Here is a 10,670-nt window from a genome sequence, read left to right on the forward strand (position 1 = left end):
TCAGCAGGTTGAAGGAAGCTATGCTGCCTCTCTACTCTGTGCTGGTGGTACCTCATCTCAAGTACTGCATCCAAATGTGGAGTCCTCAGTATAGAAGAGACATGGACCAGCTGGAGTGCTTCCAGAGGAGGGACACCAAAATGATCCAATGCATGGAACATCTCCCTTATGAGGACAGGATGAGAGAGCTGGGGCTGTTCAGCCTGGAGAAGGCTCCTGAGGGACCTGATAGCTGTCTTTCAGTATCTAAAGGGGAACTATAAGAAAGAAGGCGACAGACTCTTTACCAATGTCTCAGTATCTAAAGGGGAACTATAAGAAAGAAGGCGACAGACTCTTTACCAATGTCTGTTGTGAGAGGACAAGGGGAAATGGTTTTAAACCAATAGAAGAGATATTTAGATGGGTATAAGGAAAAAATTTTTTTACAGTAACTTTGATGAAGCACAGAGACATGTTGTCCAGAGAGGTGATGGATGCTCCGTCCTTGGAAACATTCAAGGTCAGGCTTGATGAGGATCCAATCAACCTGAATGAGCTGAAAGTGTCCCTGTTCATTGCAGGGTTGGACCAGATGACCTCTAAATGTCCTCTCCAACTCAAACGATTCTATGATTCTATAATACGCACATGAACATTTGCACACAAATATTTGTAACTATATGGCAGATAAGTACGTTTGTTGCAGTTTTTTAATCAGCAGATTAAATGCCTTTTCATTTTTACTGGCTGTCTAAGGTATAATCAAGGTATTAATGGAGTTTGAAACAAAAACTGTTACTATTCAATTGAAGATTGAGCTTTATTGTCTTTTGGTGTCAGACTAAGAGTGGCTATTACGCTATCTCAGTGTCTAATTGTGAAGTTGCAGGAGACTATGGTTAAAGATGGTGGAAGAAGCATAGACTTTCTGAGACTGAGATCTGAAGAGTTAAGTTTTTTCATGAACATGTGCTAAGAGAGAAATTATTTTAGGTCTCATTCAGTATAGTCAAGTATCCTGTGCTGAATTTCTCTGTGGCTAGCATACAAACTTTCTAATTTAACATCTACAGCACCACTGGTACCCTGATGCTTCAGAGACATCCCTATTTACTACCTGACTGCACAGTTTTGGAACAACATGTCTGCTATATGAATATATTGAAAGTTTTAGAAACATCTTTTTCAGCATTGCTCCTGAACATAAGCAGTATGCTTGCATACATATTTTCAGCATCTTGCATTTCTTTATGTGTGCAGATCCATTCATTTGCACATGATTTGTGGTTGCGTGAAGTTGTGAGGCAGAGTCAAGCAAGGCTGTGTACAGGAATACAGGCTTTTACCACAGATCTCTTGACATGACAGAGGAAAAAAGAGCTAGAAATAACTAAGAGATCACACATTCCACAATTTACTGACCAAGATCTAGATTCACTGGTCTGCTTGACAATCTCAGTATCAAGACAGTCCCCAGATTATCTTGATGATCTTCCCTGGGACCAATTTATAGATAAACATGATCATTCTTTTCACGACATCTCTCTAGCTTCTCTCTTGAACATAACAGGTTTTAACCAGCCAACCAATCTGAATCTGATGGGGATCTTCACCATTTCTCATGTAGAGCATTCTCAGCAAGTCACTCATTCTTGTCTTTCTTGTGCATTTCCTGACTCTGATCAAATGTGATAGTCTCCAGAAGGCTATCCAGATCCAGCTTAGCATAACTACAGGCTCTGAACTTGATCCATTATAGCACAGACCTTCATCATGAGGAAACTCTGAAAGGTTACCTTACTATACTCTGGACAGAGCATAGAGTGCCTTGAACACAATTTCCAATGCCTTAGCTTTGATGGGCAATCTTCTTTTCCCACTGCAGGGACAGGAAGAATAGCCCTAGAAGGACTCAGTCCACAAAGAGATACTATGAACAATAACTTGAAATGAGAAAAGGAGCACAAAATACACAGGGCTGAGTTTTCTGACTGTATCATATAGATGACAAGGTCATGTCTTCAGTCAAGCAAAAGAAAATCTGTTCACATCACGAGAAAGAAAAAAATAAAAACCTAACAATAACAAGTTCAAATTCAAAGATTTTGAATGAGACACACATCAGTTTCAAAATGCACTGTGTCTGGTATAAAAACAGTTAGGCTTCATCCACTGTGAATTGTTGGTGCAAAGTTGTTATCTTTAATTTGAAAATTCAGTCTTGAATTTTGTGGCTTCTGTATGTTTACAGTTTATGGACAATGCCAGGTTGATGACTGCAGTTATCTTATTGCCCAATGGAGGTGAGGTTTCAAAGCAAAACTGTCAGGAATCCCAAATTTTTAGAGGAGCTGAAGAAGGAAAACGCTCCATCTTGCTGATAGTATCTTAACTTGTGCTCCAATCAATTTGGTATACCTAGATACATTTATTTTGTTAAATATTCTGATGCTGTGCATAAGGTCTCTTGATGTGAATTTTCAAGCTACCCTTTCTTTCCAGTACAAATCATTGTATATATTTATACATTAGCCAAACCTTGTGTGTAATGAAACTCATATCTGCATGTATTAACTATCACAAGATAAAACAGAATAAAATAAAATTTAAAAAAAGCAACAAACTATAATACTTAATGCCTCTAGCTACATTTTTAAGGAGCTTGTAGGTAAAGAAACTGAACACTTCTATCTCAGCACATCTCTTGTCATCTTACTCTTTATTAACAGATGGGCTGAAAGACAGTATTTTGGAGATACGATCTTCTATTCTGCCTGCAATGCTATAAATTTAATTCTTTGTTATTCCTGGTTTGGTCAAGTTGTCAGTTTCATTGCTTAAGTAAAATTTCTTTTTTTCTTATTTCACAGTATGTGATTTGTACATATCTTAAATTGGAAGGAAAGCATTTCAAGGGAAAAAGAGTTTTCATTTTTTGTCATACAGGAGAAAAGCAATACACAAATTCCAATTCTTCTCTATTTTGTTTCTTTTTTTTTCCTTTGGCTGGTTGATAGGCAATTAATTCCCGAAGACTGCTGACTTTTCAGAGCTAAATTTCAAGAAACTTGAAGCAGAACTTTTACTTAAGTATTTAAAGTCTTGTAGAACATGTTTACCAGAAGACTGTTACCAAGAGCAGGCAATTCACTAGAGTTAAAATTATTTATATCCATTTTTTCATGTACATGAAAGGCACATTTTGATTAGTATGTGCTACCTGGGAATACAGCCAACCAGCTAAGGGCATCTTTTAGATCTGAATGTAGTTTGACTTTACTCACCAGGCAACATAGCAAGGAGTTTCTTGTTAATAAGAGAGTGAGACCTGAGGCCCATATCTATTTTGACCTTTGAAGGTTTTCCAGGGCTCCTTCTTTCTCTGGGCTCTCCAGGGAGACAACTTGTTCATAACTGTAAAGATCATCTATTGTGGTAGGTGCAAAGCTTGTTTTCAGTGTAGAAGTGGAGATTCTTATGTTAAATAAAGTCTGTTTCTGGGCAAGGAACCTCAGAAAATGTTGGCATGTATTCAGCTTTCTGGAAATAATGTTTTGGCTCCTGGCACTAGGCTGATTTTAAACTAAGTCAGATGGACAGAATGGACAGACAAAGCTTCATCTCTTATAATGCTCTGTTCTTAAGTCAGCCTGGGTTATCCAGAAGTTTAAAGGCCCTGATAGGAAATTCAGACTGGGAAAATGTCAATTCCATGTCTCTCAACAGAAATATTTTTATTTGGATTAGAAGAAGGCTAAAAAGAAAAGAGGCGACTAGCTGAGACACATATTTTAATTAAATGGAGAAATGCCATCTGTCTACCTGTATTTCAGGAAATACTTACAGACTGCTTTAAAGGAGTAAGTACAATAAAGGAATCTGCCTGAGAGCTCAATACAAAGCTTTCAGAAATTTAGGGTGGGTCATAGAGGTCATTTGTGAAGTGTATAGTCAGTCTTCACCAGTACCTTGTTATAAAAGTATCCCTTGAAATAACAAGTTAAATTCAGGTCTCTCTTGAACTTCATAGAGCTTGATTTTCTATCTGAGATGGAGAGTGAACTGAGAGTCAGTAATGTGTGTGTTTTTCCTCACTGCCCAAAAGATAATTGCCTAACACCTTTTGCTCTTGGAGCTGATCTGCTCTTACCCAGATTTCTGGCTTCAAACAGAGTTGAAGTCTTCCTTTCATTTCTGTAGGTATGCCATATACCAACAGAATAGTCTGTTATGATAATATTTTCCCTCATTTTGTTGCTCAAACCAATCATGAGATTCATTGCATCCTATGTGTTTGATGTTGTTTTTTTTTTTCTTTTTCTATTACAAAAGAAAATCCTTAGATATTGATTCAGCTAATTGCAACTTAAGAAACAGATTTGCATCTCTGCTACTAATTCAGTCTTATGTAAAACAAAACCACAGAACACTGGAAAAAATGCTAAATTCCTGTAGAATTATGAAGACTAGACTAAGTCATAACTATGTTGCATTTAAATGCAAAAAGTTACAGCTAAGCTGTTAAAAAACATGATCCTAGGCCCATATTGGAAACTGTAGAATCTGATGGATAGGGGGATGTTTTGTGTTTTTTTTTTCCTTTGTTTGTTGTCTTTTTGTTTGTTTTTTTGTTTGTTTGTTTGTTTTTGCTTGTCTGTTTCATTTTAACCCTTTGTGGTTTGTGTTTGTCTGATAATATTTACACTTATTGCTGATGACAGACTGGCATCAATCACCACACCTGTGCTGTAGCCAATGGACTTCGGCTGATGTGTACTGACTCTAAGACCCAGAACTTTCTCACTTGCATTGAAACTAAGGACCTTCAATTCCTGTCACATACTTTTGTGCATGTTCATCATACCACATGCAGAAGGAGCTTTGCTTTCAAAACTGTCAGCACTTTCTGAAAGCTTTCTGCCTTCTCTCTTAAAAGTTGCAGGGGAAAGGAAATAGGGGGGGGGGAAGAGGCAAATTTTCCCCCAAATTCCATATATTTCCTCTACCCTTAATGAGTGCCCTCTAGAGCATTTTCAGTTTACTAATATATGTTGGAAAAGAAGGAATTATGCCTATCTCTCTATATGTTTCACAGAACAATCATATAATGAATCCCATTTGTCTTCTAGAAAGGCTGACTAAACATGGCTGATTAGTGCTAAAAGGTTGTAACTGAATATTCATAATCCTATCACTTTGGGAGACAATGTACTCTTGAGTGTTAACATTCATGTTCCTCATCTGTGCTCACAGAGTGGAGTCAGGCAGAAATGGATAGTTAGGATAGGGAGAAAAACAAGCTAAAATAGACTTTGAAAGCTAACTAGTCTGAAAGAACTGTTCAACTATGTGATGGCTGCAAGTTAGTACATCTACTCTGGTGTAGTAAAATTGCTTCACTACTGGACTTAAGTAGACTTAGTAACTTAAGTGTTACTAGACTTTACTGGAATTTTACACTACACTTTGTAGACATTTCATCTAATTAAAATGATTAATAAGATCTCAATGCTTCATTGTGCACATGTCTGATAGGATGAATATTTCATTGGTACAGTTTTTGCATAGTGATCTGTGATGCTCATGGAAAGATATTTTTTTTCTAGTACCTGTTAAAGACATTAAACATTCTGGCATCATTAGTCACAAACAAGTTATCAGCTATTCAAATTCAGACTGTTTTCTTATTAGATAAAGTTTCAGAAATGGCATTTATTGAAATGCTTTATGAGATGTTCATAAGGTGTTTTTATGAACCATTTTTAATGCTTGATTAAGGCTTGAAGCCTTTATCTGTCTCTTGTTTAATTAGGATTAAAATCCTAAAAGTAGATCTGAGTGCCACTAACATGGGCCTCTGGAGTTTGCCTGTCCTTCTGGGTTTCTACCTCAAATGTTCATGAAATCTTCATATAAGCAGAAGAATGTATTGTTATGTAGGCAATTACTGTAGTTTTTAAGGGTACCACAGACAGCTTTTGCTGTGTAACTGCCTTGCATCCCTGCCAGGCACAGTTACTCACTATCCATGGCCAGAAATCCATCTTATTCTCTTCCCTGCTAGCACTCACTCAACTGCAGCTTAACAAGCAAAGTTCTGCTTAAGTTCCAAAAGAGTAAATCAACATAATTAAATCAAATTCTAAGCAAGATTGTTCTCACTCTGATATTACCTTGAGTCTTAATGCTCCAGTTTCTGAAGAAGATCTAAAGACTAGGAAAACTGTCTGTTTTTATGACTCAGTTACTGATTCAAACTAAGGTACCCCTCACTACATAACTTCAGTGCTTTGGGATTTGATTTAAATGTGGATAGTCATATGAAAACCATCAGTGAGGTGATTACTCATGGTGATAAAAAAGATAATGGCAATTAATATTTTGCTGATAAGAGATGAGCAGTGAAGTGACATATATGAGGTGTCTAAGGATTTGGCTAGGCATTTACATTTCTTTTACTGTAATCTGTTTGAATTCAGACAACTCGAACTATGAATGTGACTTTGGAAACTAAATGCCTCTGCCACCTTACCTGTCAGGTTGGATTCCTGTAGAGAGTACAGCTACAACTTACATTGCTATCAGCAAGCACTGGAAGACAGTGCAAGCACAGATAAGAAGTGGCTCTTGACAAAAGCCCAAAGCAAATATCTCAGCTCCTTGTAGCAATATAGGTTTAAATCAGTGCACCTTCCTTCTTCTCTGTCCTCTTTTACACCTAAGTGTGATGCTTGCATGGGTATTTGTGAAGTTATGGGGTGAAATGGACTGGGGAACTGATCCAGGTGTGATGTACCCATGAACATTCATTACTTAGCTTACGCAGTTCTGTTATTAAACAGGGAATCATATTCAAAATGTTTTTCTTGCATAAGTCAAAAATCATGAGGCTGTAATCAGAACATGTTATGTCACACTTTAATTCCAGCAGAAGAAGAATAAACACTTATCCTTTGCCTGTCTAATTTTCCAGTACTACCAAGTGAATGAGGCCTGTTGTCAACTACACAGGCTTGTGCGAAGCATTTAACACTGTCCCACCAGCCATCCTGATTGCCAAATTAGAGAAAAATGGATTTGATGGATGGACCACTCATTGGATAAGGAAATGTCTGGATAGTCACACTATGAGAGTTGCGGTCAGCAGCTCAATGTTCAAGCGGAGACGATGATGAGTGGCATTCCTCATGGATTGGTACTGAAATTGGTGTTATTTAACATCTTTGCAGGTGACATGGACAATGGGATTGAGTGCACCCACAGCAAGTTTGCAGACAACACCAAGCTGAGTGGTGCAGTTGACAAGCTAGTTGGGAAGGGATGCTATCCAGAGGGACATGGACAGACTTGAGTGGTGGGCCCATGCCAACCTCATGAAGTTCAAAAAGGGCAAGTGCGAGGTCCTGCACCTGGACTGGAGCAATCCCAAGCACAGATACAGGTTAGACAGAATGGCTTGAGAGCAGCCCTGAGGAGAAAGATTTGGGACTGTCGGTTGATGAAAGATTCAACATGGGCTGCCAACATGTGCTTGCAGCCCAAAAAGCCAACTGTATCCTGGGTTACATCAAGAGAAGTGTGACCAGCAGGTTGATGGAGGGGATTCTGCTCCCCTATTCTGCTCTCATGAGACTCCATCTGGAAAACTACATCCAGTTCTGGGGCCCTCAACACAAGGAGGACATGAAGCTCCAGAGGAAGGCCATGAGGATGATCAGAGGGCTGGAGCATCTCTCTATGAGGACAGGCTGAGAGATCTGGGGCTCTTCAGCCTGGAGAAGAGAAGGCTCTGAGGAGACCTTAGGGCAGCCTTCCAGTACCTGAAGGGGGCCTACAGGAAAGCTGGGGAGGGACTTTTTATAAGGGCATGTAGCAACAGGACAAGGGGAAATGGTTTTAAACTGGAAGAGGGTAGATTTAGACTAGATATTAGGAAGAAATTCTTTACTGTGAGGGTGGTGAGACACTGAAATAGGTTGCCCAGTGAGGTTGTGAATGCTCCCTCCCTGGAAGCATTTAAAGACAGGCTGGATGGGACTCTGAGAATCCTGGTCTAGAGGAAGGTGTTCCTGCCTATAGAAGGGGGCTGGAATGAGATGATCTTAAGGGTTCCTTCCAACCCAAAACATTCTATCATTCTATGATTCCATGTCCTGTTTAACAGTGCCTGAAAGACCAATGAAAGTTTACTCTGGCAAAGCTCAAGCAGCAGGGGTAATGACCTGGCTCAGAGACACAGCTGTTCCCTTTACTTTTTCCTCTAGATTTTTTTTTTTTTTTAATATATAAATTAATCTTCTGAATGAACAGGGAGTCCCAGCTTTAGCCAGTGCTTTCAAAGGTCTTGATTCATTTTCAGTTGAGCATATTACATGGTGTAGGAAATTCAGAGGCTAAGCCTTGATGACATCTCATTATTAATGGTCCGAACTTCAGTACCTTAAGGAAAGAATCGCAGAATCATTAAGGTTGGATAAGACTCTAAGATCATCCTGCCCAGCTATAAAGCCATCACCACCAAGCCCACTAAGTGGTTTGAAAAAGCAGTTCAGGAAAAAATAATGATTTTCCTTTCCTTCTCAGTAAACCTTGTCATATCAACTGAGACCAAGTACATTTCTGTAAATTTGCAGCATCTGGATTTAATCAGTTGGTAGAAGACTTGATCCAAGGTAATAACTTGTGGTTACAGTGACACAGTGACTGAAATGCTTGTGAAGAATAACAGCATGACTTCCCTTTCACTAAAGTCTTTGTAAAAAGCATAAGGAAGTTGGTGGTCCTGAGCAGATAGTTCCTAGTTCACAAGTAAGTCACCCTGTGAGACTGCCCTCATGTTGCTTTGTTAGATGGCTCACAAAGAGCAAAACATCAGTGGTGGCTCTCCTCAGCCACCCCACCCAAAGCCTTTGGGTTATCTTCAGAGTATAAGTCAGTCATATAATCACTGCATCAGGAACCATTGCCATCTCACAGCCTGCTTCCTATACCTAAATATAACCCCTGGGAAGATTCTACCAATACCCATGCCAAAGAAAGATTTCTGGAGGATGAGAAGAGCTCATGCCTCATTATGTTTCCTTAAACTTCCTTTATCTGCCTCAATATTAATGGGGTCAAAACTGTAGAATTTGGAAAAGCTAGTGAAAATATGTTGGGAACAATGCTGTACCCTCAGCAAGATTGTGTTGGTTGACAGCTAGGGAAAGGGAGACAGGAGACAGCTGCTTCTAGCCATATATAACATTACTTATTTCATGTAATAGGTTTAGCATTATTGTGATTTTTCTAACCTCAATGTCATGAAAGCTTCAAACATTGCCACATATAATTAGCAGCAAACTTAAATACTGAGATTTCTACTGAGCTTCCTGAGGTGCTGTTACCTACATGAGTTAGAAAAGTAGACATTACAAATAAAATGAAACCAAACAATGGAAACATGTGAAATGTATCATAGCTTTTTCAAGACAACTCTACTGTTCTTCTAGGATCAGTTTATGACACATATCTAAATCCTAAAGGCTCTTCTTCCTTAAAGGCTCATTTCCTTTTTTTTTTTTTTTTTTTTCTAATTTGCTACTGGGATTCCTGCAGAATATTTTTAATTCATTTATATGTGTTAATTTTTCAAATATCTTTCAAACATTTAATATCCTTTTAAACTGTTTTCTTTTTTTCATCCAACATGTTGGTTTAAGCAGCCTGTAGACTTCAAAATAATTAATTTTCTCCTTGCAAATATTGCTTCCACATTAGATAGGTTTTTTTTCCACGGCTTATCTGTATATCAGCTGAGCCTTACTGGCCCTGCTCTTCTTTAAAGCAAGGAGTATACACACCTAGAAAGGATGAATAACATTCCATTTACACATACCACCACAAAGAAGAAGCCAAATAATGGTCAGACACACCTTACTTGTTGCAAATGAAAGAGAAATTACATGATTGACAAAAGTATTGTCTGGTCCACTGAAAAATTAGGAAATGCACAAAAGAGAGCGGTCAGATTTTTTGTTCAAGCAAGTTATCCATGTGGACCAATGGGGTCTTTACGTGCTACCATAGTTTCTGGTCCTCATCAACCAGAAATGCCCTGGAAGGAAATACCCCAAATTCTAGCAGGTCACTGTCCCTTAAACCACTGTCCTCCATGTCTTTTCCCTCACAGGCTCCTGCCTGCCAGAATAGTGTGATTTAGGTTCAGCCTGATGGCTCCTATTTGGGCCAGCAAGGCATCCGTTACTCCACAGGAGCCCCAGGTTACGGTAATATCCACCGAGGCAAATGTAGATTATTAGGATTGAGGAACTGGAAGGAGCTGCCTTAACACCACTTAACTGAATCCTGCACAGGCCAGACACTTCAGGCAATTACACAGGGTAATTTTCTAAGCAAAATCAAACAGAAGACTTTGTTTTTACTCTAAATTCAATTTAATAGCATTTTTTTTTCTGTACTAACAGTATTGCACCTTCCGGGGTTGTTCTAGCTGTCCTAAGAGAACAAACAGCTGACCAGAGGGAAAGAAGAAAGCAAGCCTCTTAGAAAATAGAGATGAGATCCTTAGATCTTCTTCTCCTTCTTGATGCCAAATGCTGTCATAAGTGACCTCTCAGCATAAATGCATTATAACGAGAAAAAGTAGGCTTCCAATGAGAGCTGATTTTGCTTGTCAGCTGTTACCC

This window comes from Gallus gallus, chromosome Z (assembly GCF_016699485.2).
Source record: "Gallus gallus isolate bGalGal1 chromosome Z, bGalGal1.mat.broiler.GRCg7b, whole genome shotgun sequence".
Taxonomy (NCBI): Eukaryota; Metazoa; Chordata; class Aves; order Galliformes; family Phasianidae; genus Gallus; species Gallus gallus.